Genomic DNA, 17,602 nt, shown 5'->3' on the forward strand with positions numbered 1-17,602 from the left:
AACTGTTGTGAATTTTAGATGAATAACATCTCCTAGGCAAGTTTTACTCTGCAGATGTCTGCTTACACAAGTAAAGCAAGTACAAGAGTTTTCATAACAGTAATCCTATACTGCAAACAGTATAGGAATTTGGACAGTATAACATTATCTAAAGACATTATTTCTTTAGCGTCTTTTGTTGCCTCCCATTCCACCAATACTAGCTTAGCTCTTATTCAATTGTTAAAATTTCAGGTAAGTATCTTTACATTTTCTCCCACATTTTCCTTTGGCTTGAGAGATGTTGTTGGTTAACAAATCCACTTCAAACTATCTTAGATTCTTTCTTAGTAATCTCATTTGCCAATCAGTATGTAGAAAGAATTGTTAGTGATTTATGTACTGGTGTGACAAAATCTCTGCTTTTTGTGTAAACCTGCCTTACCGCCTCTTTATATTATTCTATTTGTTTCTAGCAATTACTTTCTTTTACTGTAGGCTCATTGCAGAATATCTTCCCTTGGGGTCTTAGCAACACTGTGGTGGTACTGATACTGCTCCTGAAAAAGAATTATTTGAATAAGAAGAGAATCAGAACCATTATATCCATATATTTCCAACACATAACACTATTTTTACAAAGGCCAAGCAATTTTACAGTCCCAAGCAATGTTCACACTCTTGTAGTTTTGTGCAAGTGTGATGAAGCATTTGTTCTCTGAGCATGATACAGACTAACTATTCACATACAAAAGACTACTCTTTCAAAACGAACATATTTTGTAGAGTCACAGATAATGTCATTCACTGTTAACCCTCCAAGACAAGAATGTATAGTATATGTTGCAACAAAGGTATGAGCTTCAGTTACTCCGGGAATCACAGAAAGAAATTTCTTCGAATAAAAACAACTTGAACATGCACACCATAACCATCACATCTTGAAGCAAGGATTTATGTTGCGTCTATGAAAACTACCTGCAATTTTTGCTAAAAGTGAAGAAATATTGTATTATTATTATTATTAAAAACACATCAGTATTTTCTATTGTCAAATTCACCTGATGATATGCATGAGCCTCATGAAGTTCAAGGCCTAGTGCAAGGTTCTGCATCTAGGTCAGGGCAATCCCAAGCACATACACAGGTTGATGAGAAGCTCAGCCTGACCCAGAAATGTGCCCTCACAGTTCAAAAAGCCAATCATATCATGGACTGCATCAAAAGCAGCATGGCCAGTAGGTCAAGGGAGGTGATTCTCCCCATATATTGTGCTCTTGTGAGACCTCACCTGGAATACTGGATTCAGCTTCAGGACATGGACCTGTTGGAAAGGAAGAGATTATCACAAAGATTATCAAGTGGCTGAAACAGTTCTACTATGTAGATAGAGGGATCTGCTTTGTTCAGCCAGGAGAAGAGAAGGCTTTGAGAAGACTTTATAGCAGCCTTCTAGTACCTAATGGGGGCCTATGAGAAAGCTGGAGAGGGACTTTTTATAAGGACACATGATAGGAGAAGGGGTATTGACTTAAAACTGAGAGAAAGCAGATTTAGTTTAGATATAAGGAAGAAATACTTCACTGTGGGGGTGGTGAGGTTGCCCAAAGAAGCTGTGGATGCCCTTTCCTTGAAAGTGTTTGAGGCCACATTGGTTGGGAATTTGATCACACTGGTCTAGTGGAAGACATCCCTGTGCATGGCAAGTGGTTTAGAGCAAGATAGATAAACTTTAAGGCCCATAGCATGATGATAATCATTTCAAATATTTGAATGTCTGCCGTCCAGGGCTAATTTTGTTATGAAGTAATATGGAAAATGTATTAGATTCTATTTTACCCATCTCCTATATCACTGTGTACTTTAAAGGTATTTTATAAAGAGAATCCCTCTACATTTTCTATTGTATATTTCTGTAAAAATATGGCCCTCCTCACAAAAATAATGCATTAAAATTATCATAATAAAATCTGTTGGGTCATTTCTGCAGTTTGTGGAGGTTCCTTTGAATGATAGCATGCTCATCTTAACTATCAACCCACTCCTATTGTCTGCAATGTTTCTGAATGTAAACTATGAAACATCATCCAGGTCATTCATGAAACATATAAAACAATATTTGCTCATGGGATGCACTGCTAGTAACTGGCCTCCAGCTAGAATTTGTGCTGCTGCTCACAATCTTATGAGTCTATCAGCTTAGAAAGCTTTAAGTCCATCTTACCAACCACTTATCTAGCCCATACTTCATCTGCTTTTCAACGAGAGCCTTATAGGAGAAAGTGTCAAAAGTCTCATCTGAGGTGTCACATGAGACGATCTTGAAAACCACACTAGAAATCAAGAGAAGCAGTATGAGCCACTGCTGCCTTACAAACATAAGGCTTCTCCAGTTGTCTGAAAAATTGCATCACCAAATTCTTCTTGATCAGTGTCAAGGCACCATGATGGCCAGTGGCTTTGTGGGATCTAAGTTCAGGAAGCATCAGGGACTCACTAGGCCTGGGCAGGGCCAGATCTGGCAAACAGGTCCTGTTCCACACTTTCAGCCAGCAACAGGACAGCCTGAGCACTGGGGTAGCTCCAGCCCTGGACCCCAGGCACTTTCCTGGTGATGGGTATGGCCAAGGCCAAACTGGGATATCAGCCCTTCCATGGAGTCAGGATCATCCCTGTTGAGGGAAACCAGGACCAAACCATTTCAAGAGTAAAATTTTTCTCTTTTTTTTTTTCCTTTCTAGACAATTTTTCAGTCAAAGTAGCATTTTGAATTATCAGAATGTGAAAATATTTTGAAACACACATCCATGTTATATGACAAAAAAAAAAAGGAAAAAAAACTCAGCCATTTATACTAATTTCATAGTTTAATATTTTCTCTTTGCTATGTTTGATGTTAGCTTACTGAATCCTACCCTCCCCACTCTGGTTCTGAAATTTGTTATGGGCAAGATAGACTTACGTTTTTGAATCTCAAGATGGAAATCTATTTCTAATTCTATTTCTAAATTTTAATGTACTTTCAAAAAAAAAAATCTAAGGTATTAATAATAGTACTTTGTTAAGGATTTTTTCAAAATGATCCTGACAAAGCCCATGGAATCACATTAAATAAGCTCAAGTATTAATCAGAATGTGTAGTCTGTAAATCTCATGAACCTCCACTTCAAATTGTATTAAATATTCTTGTTTTCCAAAGTACATTTTACAAAATGTAGTACATCAAGCATCACTTCTTTTTTAAATAAAGATTGGCCAAATACATACCTCAAACTGAGCTTTAATGGTCCCCTTTAATTCTGTCAAAGCTACGGATTTCAGAGAGGCTTTGTTAGAAATAAAATTGGGATTGAGAACATGTATAAAACAGCTCTCTGACAAAGAGCCATATACTTAACTTTGTTTAGAGCACTTAACTTTATATATATCTCCTATCCATTCCTATGAAGAAAAGAAAAAGAGTCTTGCATGTATTTCATCACAGGATCAGAGACAGAATCATTACTTCTGTTAAAATATGAATACAGTCAAGCTTGCAATCCTTAAGAGGATTTCTTCTTCAAATTAATATTCATTAATAATATATTAGAATTTTCCTGACTTTCTACTGAGAGGACCATATAGAAAAATGTGACAAAATAGAAATTACCCAAGTGATCCTGTCTTGAAATCAAATTTTGGTGTAGTTTATTTATCTGATCCTATTTTTGCATGAGACAGTCCAGCCAATGCAATTCTGTGAACTAAGAAATCATGTAGATAAGTAAGGAAAGAAAGTGGAAGAGATATTATTTAAAATGGCAAAATCATGTTTCCAGACATGAGGACTTGATTTTCCCCATCTAGCACAATGGACTTTGTGATGCAAACTCTGGGACCACACCTTCCCTCTAGCATTTTAACGTCATAGCTTTCATTGCTTGACTACTCTTCTGCATGCTTACTGTACATTTAAAAGAAACAAATCAACTCTTCTTTACTACAGAAACACACGAGAAGAAAAAAAAAAAGAAAGAATAAGACGTCCTAGTGGATTGTCTTCTAGTTTCCTAATTTCAGTTATCCTTTGACCACATTTGTGAAGTGCTATACACTTTCATCAGTGATACTGAAGATGTCTCCTCTTTTTTCTTCATCTGGTCTAAAATACTTGTTCAAATTAGGTCATGACCCTATATTCCCTTCTAACAAGGAAATGGACAAGTTGATGTTTCACTATGATTTCTTTTAAGTCTTTGCAATGGAATAAATTTTTTCTTGGATCAGAATTCAATGCTATGGGCATTTGTGTGAAGTCCTTCTGTATGCAGCCAAGTTTTCCAGTTTTATATACAGTACAAATCAAAGACATTTCAATATATATTGTCTCATTGTAAATATGTAGAAATAAATATAAAGTCATGTATTTTCTCATTTGCAGCATCATTATCCACTCCTAATTTAAACTAATTGTCAGACTGTTGTTTTTGGTGGGACTTTTACTTGCTTGATCATTCAGTAAACTACTCAATTTTTAGAAGTTCACTACTCTAAAACTGGGGCTACAACCCTGAAAACAGTGATTGTGAGGTCTACTGGATAAAAGCTCCACATGAATGCCAAAGCACTTGGGCAGGAGGAATCCCAGGCACCCATACAGACTGGAAGGAACGGTCTTTGAAAGCAGCCCTGTGGAGAAGGACCTGGGGGTCTTGATAGCTGAAAAACTTAACATGAGCCAGCAGTGTGCCCTTGAGCCTCAGAAGGCAAATGGTATCCTGGGCTCTGTCAACACAGGGGTGGTCAGCAGGGACAGGGAGGAGATTGTCCCCCACTACTCTGCTCTTGTGAGGCCCCGTCTGGAATACTGCGTCCAAGTGTGGAGCTCCCAGTACAAAAGAGACAGGGAGCTGCTGGAGAGGGTCCAGAGGAGAGCTACGAAGATGATCAGAGGACTGGAGTACCTCCCCTATGAGGACAGGTTGAGGGAGCTGGGCTTGTTCAGCCTGGAGAAAAGAAGGCTGCGGGGTGACCTCATTGCAGCCTTTCAATACCTAAAGGGAGCTACAAAGAGGAGGGGAATCAACTCTTTGAAAAGGTAGATAACTTTAGGACAAGGAGAAATGGTTTTAAGTTGAGGGAGGGGAGATTTAGGTTGGATGTCAGGGGGAAGTTCTTTACAGAGAGAGTGGTGAGGTGCTGGAACAGGCTACCCAGAGAGGTTGTGGATGCCCCGTCCCTGGAGGTGTTTGAGGCCAGATTGGATGGGCCCAGGGCAGCCTGGTCTAGTATTAAATGGGGAGGTTGGTGGCCGTGCAAATAGCATGGGGGTTGGAGATTCATGATCCTTGAGGTCCCTTCCAACCCTGGCATTCTGTGATTCTGTGAAAGCTTCAGCAAAACAGTTAGTTCATCTATGGGTTCTATAACTAGAAGAGTGATGCAGAAGAGCAGAACAGAGACAAGTAGTTAAACTCAGCTTAGGATACTGTTAGGACTGATGTTTATCTTCCACTTCTGATGCTTACATTTTACGGTGTTGACATCCTACAAAGGTACAATATAGAATCATATAAATGAGGACTGAAAGAAATACGTTGCAGTGAGAGTTATAGACCTCACTCTATTTTTCCATGAGAGTACAAGGGATTAATTGATCACAGCATACAAGTACTTTTATTAGGAGGAATCACCAAGTACTCAAGGACTTCATATGTAGTAGAGAAATAAAAGAAAATGAATCAGAATTTCAAAACAGATGCAAGAAAATTGAAGTGAGAAACAGAGCACAGAGATTTGATTGTAGGGTGGGTAGCCATATGAAGAATCAGTCAATGGGAGAAGAGGACTGAGTCTATTCCTGTTTTCAAATTAATATACCTTTCTGTAACATGTATCAATCTTTCTGAAATATACAACCTTGGAAAAAGAAATTATTAAAATTGGCTAAATTTATCTCAGATAGTTTGGTGTGGCTGCATGTTGTCTATTAATTTGTATGTGTCTTTTACATTTTTATTTAAAAAAAAACAACAACAACTACAGACTTAGAGAGAAGCAGACAAAGCCAGAATGAGAGCTGGGAACACAGCCCACAGCCAAGCCAAGGGAGAGTTGTCAGGATAAGTGCTGATTAGAAAAGAGCTCGAGCTTCAAGGAAAGCTAACATCTCTCTTCATTTGATATTTGTTGTACTGAAGAAAAGAAACCTTTGTTCTTTTTTTTTTTTAATAATAAATAGAATTTTAGAATCAGTTTCTCTTTCCTTCTGATTTAACAGAATCTGGTTTTCTGGCTAATTGCTCAAGTCAGGGAGAGATAACACTGAGTTTCACAGACTCAGTTCAGAGAGTAAAAGGCAAAATTCAAAAGCCTATGATCAAACTAGAAGCTTTAATGTTCTCCACATTCCCTAAGACCTGTGAATCTATGTCTATTCTGAATATGTATTGATTTGTCCTTCCTGCTTGATATAACAAATCTGATTTAAAGACTAGAATTATGCTGCTTTACATTCTTAATCCTCTTCAGCAAACTTAAAATTGAAAGCATATTGAAGGTAGTTGAAAGATGTTAATGCATATCAAAGATGATACAGAGGAAGGTCTCCAACACTAAGTTATTTTCTCAAAGTACATATGAGTATCATCATTTTGCAGGCTACTTTGGATTTGTTTTCCTTTTTGCTATTTTCATGATTCCAGACACGTTTGCTGTGAGTTTTTGACATTTGACATGAGATATCTTGGTTATAAAATCCTTGATCGTCTGTTGAAATATTGATCTCATTTTGCCATATTACAAGTTTCCTCATATTAAAATATATTATTCAAAATTTTTCAAATCTTCAAAATATGATTCTATCTAAACTAGACCATAAGTAATCTGGTGCTGTGTTATCAAGGCCTCTAAACTTCCAAGTCACATTTGTTTTCTCATGATACTAAAATACATGTTTTTAAACAGCCAGGTCTGCAAACTTAGCCATGGTTTTGACTGTTCTTTTGAAGCATTGCCTCATAGTACATTGTATGAGTCTGCAGCAAAGTTTTTATCTCTTACATTTGCATGAAATCCTTCCTAATTGTGTTAGTTTTTCTGTTCATAAAGATAGCAGGAAAAGTCAGTCACAGTTGTATTGTTACTGCAAACATGAGGAAAGAAAAATACAAGTTTATGTTACTAATTTGAGTAAATTTGAAATCATAAATTCAAGTGGGCTGAACAGGAAAATGCATTTAAACTGTAAAACAGCTCTTGAAATTTTCCAGAATAGAACATGTTCCATAATACTTAACCAAAAGCAAAGAAATGAGGTTGATAGTAATGATTTCCAGTCTCTATCCTACTGCACTACTTACTTTCACATCACTGTGAGTGTTGCTAGTGAAGTGTTGCACAGATTAAGTCCATAGTTTAATCAATGTTATGTTTTATGATATTCTCCTTCCAGAATCTTCAATGGAAGATAGATTATACTTAAGTTAAATATATAATCATCACCGGTAGAGCCTGACCCAGTAGATACCTGTGTCAGTCATGCTTTAGCACTGAATTATGTAGGAATGCCCACCGTCTTTCATTACTTGTATTAACTTTCCTGTTTTGTGTCATCTTTCACATTATTCATATTCATATCTTGTACACTGTGAAACATGTCAGACTCCACTGTATCTTTCACAGACAAAGTGTCACTTGCATCAGAAAAAAGCCTAGTTTATTAAACTTATTTGCCAGAGGACTTGATTCAAGCATATAGAAAATTTCCTGTTGCTCTCCGGGGAAGAGAATTTCCAGTCCTTAGAGGATTTTGAAGGAAATTGGAAAGTAAAGAAAAATATTGTTCACCATCATTGACTAAAATATTCTTTACATTTCAGACAAATCAGGATATAAACCACTTGCTTTAAAAATAATTTACTTCATTTTGATAATATAATACTTATGTTTCAAGTTACTGCTTTTCATTTTGACACTATCAAAAACAAGACAGTTTGAGTCTATTACAAAATTACTTTTCCCTTTCTCCTTAAAATGGAATTACAGCACAGAAGACTCAGTTCTGTGAATTAGTTAGATTTATTTAAATCTGTGTTCTCTGACAGAATTGCTCAGTTTGGTTTGTTCCAGCCAGCCTTAATTTACATATGCAAAAAGGAGTCAATAGAACATGAGAGTGGTTAGTGACATCTCACTAAGCATTTGATATTATATGGTTTTAATACAATCAAAAGCACCTATTTCTGAGTTTCACATCAAATTGATGTATGGTTATCTAACACTCTCTTAGAGTCTGTAAAGTAAAGACAGGTATCTCCTGATGGTTCCATTTTCATCGACTCTACCTAAGAGTAGTGCAAAGCAGCTGCTGGAGTTCAAGACTATTTTCTGAAGTGGTGCTTAGTGCTTTAGATGAAGTCTTAGCTAAAGAACATTATCAGTAAGCACACTATAAATACATTGTTCCTCCCAATAGTTAAGATGTTAATTTTTTGCCATCTTCATATGTTTATACACTATATGCTTCTGTGTAATTCACTTCCACCAACATCACAAAATGATAATAGGCCTTTTTATTATACTTGGACATACATACAAGATAGAAAAGGAAACACTATTAGCATCTACCCTTATTTTACAAATAGGAAGCTAAAGCACAAAATAATTTAATTCACTTGCAAAAGTTAGGGCAGTTGCTGATCTGGTACATTTTCTGAGCATTCTCTGAATGCCTACAATTTCAATTCTTCAGGGACTGCAGAAAACAGTCCATGTACAACACATGAATTCTTTCTGATGTGTATAGATGCACCTCTAAAGCATCTTAATATTTCCTTATCTAGCTACAAAGTATGTTTTCACAACCCAAAGGGCTTACCTGCCCCTCCGCTTTGTGTTTACCATTACTGGATGGAAAGCACAGGCTTGAATGACTTAGTGTTACCAAGAAAAGACGCTTACAGCCAATGGTACTTTATTCCCATCAATGTGTACAATACAGAGAGAGTCACAGAATAATACAAGGCTGGAAAGTACTCCCTGAGATTATCTAGTCCAACCTCCAGCAGAGTCTCTTAAAGCAAGTTGCTCTTAACTGTGACCAGTGGCATTTTGAATATCTCCAAGATGGAGACTTCACAACTTCTCTGGACAATCTGTTCCCATATTTTACCATGTTCACAAGTTTAAAAAAAAAAAAGTTTAGCTATGTGCAGGTGAAATTTCTTGTATTTTAATTTGTGCACATCACCACCCATTCCTCTCAGTGGGCAGAGCACCACTGAGAGGAGCCTGGCTCCCTGTTATTGATTGCTTCCTGTAATGCAATGGAAAGCACAAGGATGACAGCAGAGGAACAAAAATCCCAGGCTAAGCAAGTGAAAATTTACTCAAACACCACCACAATGAGCACAGTAATAAAGGAAAGAAACAGCTTACCTTCAGAAGACCTCAGGTACACAGAAGTTTCCAGAGAAACACTCTCATCTCCACTGGCTCCACCCCTTTCAGTGACTCAGGTGCATTGCATGCAACTGAGCTCCCCTCAGTTGGCCCTGCCTTCCTACCCGGTATTCAATCACTGTTTCAAGTCCTGACTTAGCATTTACACTACACCTCACATGAAGCACATTAGTAAGATCTCCTTACCATTCTCTAGATAGAAGAAGATAAACTTCTTCCTGTTTTTTTAGCCTCTCTTTGTATGGAAGAAGCTCCAATCCATTAATCATCTTTGTGACTCTTACTGGACTCTTTCCCTTATGTCCTTATCTTTGTTTTATTACAGAGCCCTTAACTGGATGCAGCGTTCCAGATACGTCTCACCTGTGTTGAGTAAAGGGGAGGAATTACCTCCCCTAGTCTACTGGCAGAGCTGATCCTCATGCAACTCAATGTGCTATTGGCAGAGAAAACTTTCTTTTGTAATAGGTAGTAGTAAGACCTCATATAATGAATGCTACTACCTGAAAAAGTTGACTTAGATGTTAGTGACTCCAAGATGAGTGAGACAAAAGTACGGGTTATGAACAAGTCATAAATTCAGCCCTGGCTACAAAACCACAGTGATATGCATAAATTCTGATTTACGTTTGTTTCCATTCTCTGAAGTCCAGAAATGAAACTAGCTCCTTCTAAACCACATCAAATATTCCTCCTCCTCATGACAGATTGCACTGTAGGTATCACTTCTAACAACTGGTAAAACAATTGGGCTCATGATTTACACATTAGCCCTACAGAGTACTACAACAGCAGTTAAGCTTTGAGTGAATGAGCTAGATTCTACCCTAAATAATTAGTCTAAAACATGTTTTTTAAAGACAATTCTTGGAGGAAAATTACTAATTTAAACTGTGGGTCAGGTACCCTGCTTTTTGATATTACTTTTTTTTTAAATTTAAGTGCTTTGTACGCCTACAGTCATGAACATGATAGATACATCTAGAATATTTCAAGGATTTTTGCTTGGGTCTTATTGACTCCAAACTTACCACTCTAAAATACACTTTGATCAAGTGAAAGGATATGTGATGGCTTATGTTCTTTTAAGGTGAGAGTGAACCACATTATTCTAAGGGCTTTTATATTATTCTTATTATTTTTGTTGTTGCTGTCAATACTATTATCTAGAATTACTCAGGAATCCGTAGATTCACTCAGTGAGGTTTGCTCTTTCTTTTCAAATTTATCACCATTTAACTGTTTTGGAAGCTAAGTAAACAACAGAATAGGTCAGCAACCTAGTTAACTAGGGTAACCCATTAAATAGTTTAGCGCTTGAAGTTGCAAGTAACAGTGCATATTATATCATTTTTATGATTAGCACGTACACTGGTTAGATTCTATCTAAAGTACCTGAGAGATATTGTTAGCAGTGTCTTTCAGAAAATAAATTCACACTATACTTTTCAGATCAAAGCAAATTTCCTTGAAAATTAACATTGCCCAGTAAAGACACAGCCCATGTTTACAATTTTCATCATTTTCACCCAGGCATCTTTTCCACAAAAGATATACAAGATCTGACACTGGATAACTACCTGTGGGGAACAGAAACCCCATTCATGCTGAAATTTGGAGCCACTTGATTAACTCATCAAAAGATAATTTTTGAACATTCCTTGCATAAGAAAGTGGAACTGCTGTTTATGTGGCCTGTTACATATTCTTCCTGCATTTCACACAGAAAATAAACATGTGCTTTTTTACCACCCAAACTTTAATAAATTTCAGGGGAGAACAGCTCTTTTTTTAACTGTGAGTCATTCTTTGCTAATTCAATCAAGTTGAAGCTGACAAAATAACAAGAAGATTTTGGAGATATTTTTACCATGTTTGTCACTCCATCAAATGACAGTGCAAAGTTCCCCTGTCTGAATTTCCATCAAATACTTAGCAGGAATGCTAAGCCTTTCAGAATCCCATTGTACCTCTGTTTCATGGCATGTGAGTTATTTGCTTTCATCTCCCCTTTGCTGTATAAAAGAGGATCTAAGGCTGTAAAAACTTCAATCCAGAGATTCATGCAGCTGTACATAACAGATCGTTCCTCACTGCATCACAACATCAAACCAAACAAAATGTCTCAGAAAGCTACAGTATTTGCAGCTAGGCTGTCATAGATCTCCTTTTTTGTTTTTCAAAAAAAAGTGGCTGAATGCCCAGCACCTGCCTCCATACTGACATTTTCTCTAGCACTGAGGTAGAGGAATCAACCTTTGTCAGTATCTTCTCAGCGATTAGTTAGAAACAATGAAATGAAAAGCCTCAGACTCTTTCCTTGCTTTTGGAACACAGGATTAAAATAAAGAATGCTTGATGTTATTGATTTAATGAGTGCTGGAGGCTTTAGAGCATCCTCTATGTTTTGAGAACAAGTCATGTCCACAGGTCTCACAACCACAACCCATTTGGTTGGCTTTCCCCACTTCTTGGGAACTTGTTTATATATTTGACTGTTACAATCACCCACAGCGTTCACTCCTGTGCTGTATGAAGCATTCAAATGCCTGCAGTGATTTCAGTCTGTCTCTCTCAACAGGGAAAGAAAGAAAATAAAGGGCACAGTTCTGATGAAGAAGAGAGGATAGGGAGAAGAGTGGGGTGAAGGGGGTGAGGGGGGAGGGGGAGAGAACATTAAAATGCTAGATAAAACACCACAACAGGAACAGGGATAAAACCTCTTACCTGTTGTGTGCAAAATGCATTAATGTCCTAGTAGATTTTATCAGCTAGGAATCCCTTCTACTAGCTATGAACTGAGAGGTAAGCCAAAGGAGTTTGCATAGGGTGCTTTATAGTAGATTGATTCATAAGAAGTGAGTTAATCTCTCTCAGACCTTTTGCCTTTGTTCTCCTTTTTTCTTGAGAAGTTCATATGTTATAAAATGACATTTTCGTATGGTAATCTCTCCTCCTTGTAGTGTTGCTCTTCAAGATTAGCTAGAGGGATGAAACATAATGAACAGTGCCTTCCCAGAAAAACAACACAAACAACCAAGTTGGTCCCTTCCAAACCCTACAATTCTGTGATTCTGTGATTCTGTGAACCAAAAACAAACATACAGACAAACAAAAAGTTCAACCAAAAAAAAAGAAACAAATCGAAAACTAAAATACAATCCTTATAATTAATCTGACTCTGTGATAAAAGTAACAGGATTATGAAGTCCTGATATATATAAATATAACACAGTAGATGTAGGTTTATGTCATAAACATCTACAGTAATAGTTCTGTGTACACAAATACACTTAAATAAACAAGATGTCCAGCTTCTTTGCCCACAGGTTACCATCTCTGGTCTCCAAAAGTTACAAAGACACAGTACCTGAACATGTGATTTCTAAATGGCCCTTCCCCCATGCTGGTTTTGGTTTCCTCAAATTGAGCTGCTTTCTCTTCCCCCATCTCCTTTACTCTCAGTAGGCAAACGAGTCTGAAACCGAGAGGCAAAATCATTACTTCCCTATTATTTTAAGCCATGCAAGATAACCTCTCTCTAAGGCTGATGCTAAAATATGCACATAGTTCTGATGTCTAGACAATTATGAAATATATGTGTAGAACTCTGCACATGCAAAAGAGAAATGCATCCCAAATGAAGCACTTTTATTAAAGAAGTATAATCACTGGGATAACTAATTACGTCAATACCACATAGTTAATTAAACCTATTATAGTTACTATTCCCACGGACGAGAGGTCAGACAAAGAAGCTATACCCCTGACTCTACTGTGCTAACAAAAGGGAGAAATAAAATATATTAAATACTGTTTCTCATTCAGGTTACAGAAAGAAAAGTTTAGCAACTACACATTCACCTAACAAGGGAACTCCAGAGGTAATTTGAGTCAGTATATTTGTAACAGACTTCTTCAAATGGAGATCTTAAAAATACTGTATAGTTCCATTTGATTTGTGCTAACTGAGTAGATGAGGCATCTGGCAGAATTCTTCCAGATTTTTTCTAGTAGAATTTAAATGCATTTTTTCACCAGTGGATAGATTTGAAGTGACCGGAAAAACATGACATAATGTGGGAAGATAATGAGATTTGCAGTGCCATTCAATCAAATCTCTTTCCACCTCTCCTACCTAAAGGTAGAACAGTTAAAGATGACATTGTGAGATGTCTCAAAGTTCTGGTAACATGAGAGTTTTTATTTCAGTTCCCAGTCATCCATCAGAAAAGTTTTCGCAGGTTGCTATTACTTATTTTATAACAAATCATGCTCTGAATCTAGTGACAGGGATTAAAAATCTAAGCCATAAGCAGTTCTTGTATAAGGACTTGTAAATTCTTATAAATTATCCAGTTAGTATCTGAAGTAATAATATCTAGATGTACGAGGTGTAAAGTGTTACAACAAAATCTTAAAGATGCTGAAATCTTTTGAAAGTATAGGCATAAGTGATAAAGCTCACAAGCCACAATAATACACTTATATACACACATACACAGACTTAAAACTTGATTTTCACCAAAATATGTAGACATCACAACCATCAACATTTATAGTAATTGCCTGTGTCAATGTTTTTCAGGTTTTGACCCATGGGATCTTTGGAATCAATAGCATGCTCCAACGAGGTCCGTGAGTGATGTCCAAAAAATATATTTTTTTCACATGCCACACAACAATTTAGATGTCAGAAACATCTTCAGGAGCCCTTAACTCCCTGGACATTTTGGAAATTCAAAAATTAAAAGGGTTTGCAAGGCTGATCTGATGCTAATCAGGAAGAAAAGAAAGAAGAAAGAAAGGAAGAAACGAACAAACGAATGAACAAAGGAAGGCAAATAATTAGGTTAGGAACAGTAAGCTATTAAAATTCAAAATTTTGCTTTAAAGAAAAATTGCATGTCCCAAATCTGCAGATAGTAAATTTTTTCTGCAAAATTATATGCCTGTACAATAGAATTGGCATTTCAATACTGATGTGCCAGCTCTAAAATTCAGTCAAAGTCATCCTAATGGTATTATTTAATTATCTTACATTGTTATTTAATGTACTGCTAGAGACTTTATTTCCGTATAAGAAAAATTAGAGTTCTCTGACACCTTAATATCCAAACTGAGATTACAATCAAGAAGTAATAGGAGGGAAGTCCTATTTAAAAATAAACAAATGAGACACACACCAATCAAAGATATGCTAATATTGTATAGTACAATGTACACTAAAAATCCTAGATTAGTTCCAGATAAGCTGGTTTTGCCCTGAAAGCACTACGCAGCACAGCTCCCTGAAGAAATAGTAACCCACTTCAAAAATGATACTACTACATCACAACACTGTACCAAAGTCAGGATGAGTATGGATATATCATATATGACTAGCTCAATGCCACACAGAAAATCCATGGCAGAGACGTGTCAGTTTGGAACAAACTGGAAGTGAGGCTAATCTTCTTCATGAAATTTCCAAAGGAAAGCAGAGATGGAGTAATCTTCCAAAATTAAAAACAGTTGTGAAAGAAAAAACTGCCCTGTTTTTATTATATGCCCAAATATTGTGTCAATTTATGAGCTCAGACAACAAGAGATGACAGAAAACCTTACTCCTGAATGTCTGTACAATTCTAGTCTCAGTGAGAGCTCCTCACAGCATTAAATTTATGCTACATTAGCAAAAGTGTTGCTACTCTATGACATTCACTTCAGACCTATATTCTAGAAGTTAATTACCTATGATATCTATGATACCTAAGACTGCTAAGGAAAGAGAAAAGCAGAAGGATTCAGAATAAGTTGGGTACTGCAGTGTGCGTAACCAAAAAGTGAAGAGCTTTGCTATAGGCTGGTAGGAATCACTATCCATTCATTCAGACAACTAATACCACTCTTCTGTCTATTTCCCTCAAAATTTAACTTAGATAAACAGAAGACTCAGGTGTCTAGAAATACATCACAAAGCTCAGAGTTGTTTTGCTAAAGCTTGTCCCCTATGCTGCTAAATGGTGAGAATGGTCTCCGTCCTGCTTTTTGCCCATATCACTTAGCACTCTCCCAAGTGATTCCTTCCTGTGATCCAGAAGTTAACACAAACTATTCCAGGTAGGCAGTTAGATGTAGCCAAACTCTTTCCTACTTTGGAAATTAGCAAAATTAAATCACGTTTGCAGCCAGAACAGGCCAATGGGACACAGGATCGGAAAGAAGGCAATGACACTGTTTATTTCACTATACAGAGGTAATTCTGTTTTGATATTATTATTGGTCCCTAGGCAGTTGCACATCATGTCTTGCTACTTTACATTTTAGCCATGATTCCAGTATTAATACTTGAAAACAGACCATTTCTAAAATGCAAAAATACTTCAGAGACATCAGAACAGCTTTTGAACGTCCAATTCTTCAAATATCTTCTTGCTTTTGCTTAAGGTTTTCTGCCATAAAAACATATCTGCCAGCAAGAAAACTGTGATCCAAAGCAGTAATATGCAATTCCTCTGTGGTTTGTTTGGATTATTATTTGGCAGCTAGGCAGAACGGCCATTTAACAAATGAGATGAAGAGGATAGAATAAATTTAAAATTTAAGATAATGTTTTCATTTTTCTGTGAAGTCTAATCACACACAGTCAAGAAAAAAAAAAGTGACTCTCTGAATGATTTTTTACTGTTGTCACATAACAGTTCCCTAATCCCAAACAAGGACAGCTGTACTTGTCAAATGTTTTCACTGATACAAGTGTTCAGTTCCAATTCAAATCAAAGACAGACCTGTGTGCTCTCCTGTCAGAGTGCTAAGGCCAATTAGAGAAAGCTCCTGACACCCACCAGCGTCAGAACTCACTGTGGAATCAGTGTGCACTAGCGGTGTTTTTAAAATGCTCTTTTGAGAACCTAGTATATTAAAACTAAGAAATACGAAATAAGGACTCTTACCATAAGGCATCAGGATTTTCAGCATTTTGCTGAAAAGAATTGATCCCACAGTGTAAACTTGCAATGGTAAGAATCTTTAGCTTTCTGCCTTGAGGCATCAGGTAAAGACCTGCCAAGACTGTCTCTTTGGAAAAAAGTGACATCTGACTCATTTGCTCCAAAAGGACTTTATCTGTCATGGAGCAATTTTTCAGCATACGAAACAGAAATACACTAGCATTGAAATCTCTTGACTTGTTGCAGGAGCTATTAGAGTGAAATTACGTGTATTCAAAGGCTATATTAATTATTAGAGGCCCTATTATTTTCAGTACGTGATCATTTCTGCTTACTAAGGACAAGTCAATACATTACTTATCAAGCTTTGTGATTAAGAAGAAACCAGGTACTAGTATCCTCTCTGGAAAGCCCATCTATATGTGTCAAGGTGACCAATGATTTCCAGTTGTTGGGAATACTTTTTATGAGTAAAAAATTTGCTAATCTTGTAAGGAATGGGTTGAAATCATTGTCATCACAACCAAGCGTAGAAGATAACCTGAAACTCAGTTTCCCTCAAGTTGGCTCCAGTTAAAAAGACAAAGAACATGTGAAGTAGAAGTTAGTTTCATTCCTGGCTATAGTGAAAAGCTAAAGTTGGCCTACCAATAGCAGTAGCAAAAATAACCACACTTTCTTTCTTCTACTCTCTTTTTTTTTATTATTCAGATTGCACTTTCTTGCTTCTGTAAATGCTGCTGACCTCTGAGCATGCCCAAATGCTATGAATGTAAAAACAACTGACATTCCTAAAGGTGAACTTGGAGTCATCCTGTCCCAGTACCATTTGTGCACCATTCTTCCTTCTTCAGATACAGATGTCAAGTCTGACAGCCATGGAGACTGACAGCTGAAGATGAGGGGCTCAGACAGCAGGAGTCCCATGATGATGACTTAGCAGTGGGAATATGCAAAATAAAATGCAGCTTAAACACATGTTCTCAAATTTGTCTCATGTGGTCATTCAATTTTCAAGAGACTGGTGGTCAATCTGTCTTGCATGTAGACAAGAGCATGACCATACTGTTATAATGTTATCTTAAAATGTTAAAATGCAAACAAGATGTTTCTTGTTCTAATCAACAAATAAACATTGGCATTACAGGAAAAAAAAAAAGAGAAAAATGAGTGAAATAAAATCAGTTTTCCTATTCCCATATTTGCTTTATTTATCAAGTTAGTTAACATGCAATTTCATATGGAAAAAC

At 36.7% G+C, this 17,602-nt stretch overlaps 1 long non-coding RNA gene across 1 annotated transcript; it reads left to right on the forward strand.

The window, feature by feature from the left end:
* The first annotated feature begins 9,749 nt into the window (after positions 1–9,749).
* Positions 9,750–17,330, forward strand: LOC104909737. Its single transcript, XR_792560.2, has 3 exons — positions 9,750–9,888; positions 14,009–14,054; positions 17,064–17,330. It is a non-coding gene; the product is annotated as an uncharacterized LOC104909737 (long non-coding RNA).
* The last annotated feature ends 272 nt before the right edge of the window (positions 17,331–17,602 follow it).

The sequence above is a fragment of the Meleagris gallopavo genome, chromosome 2, assembly GCF_000146605.3.
Source record: "Meleagris gallopavo isolate NT-WF06-2002-E0010 breed Aviagen turkey brand Nicholas breeding stock chromosome 2, Turkey_5.1, whole genome shotgun sequence".
NCBI lineage: Eukaryota > Metazoa > Chordata > Aves > Galliformes > Phasianidae > Meleagris > Meleagris gallopavo.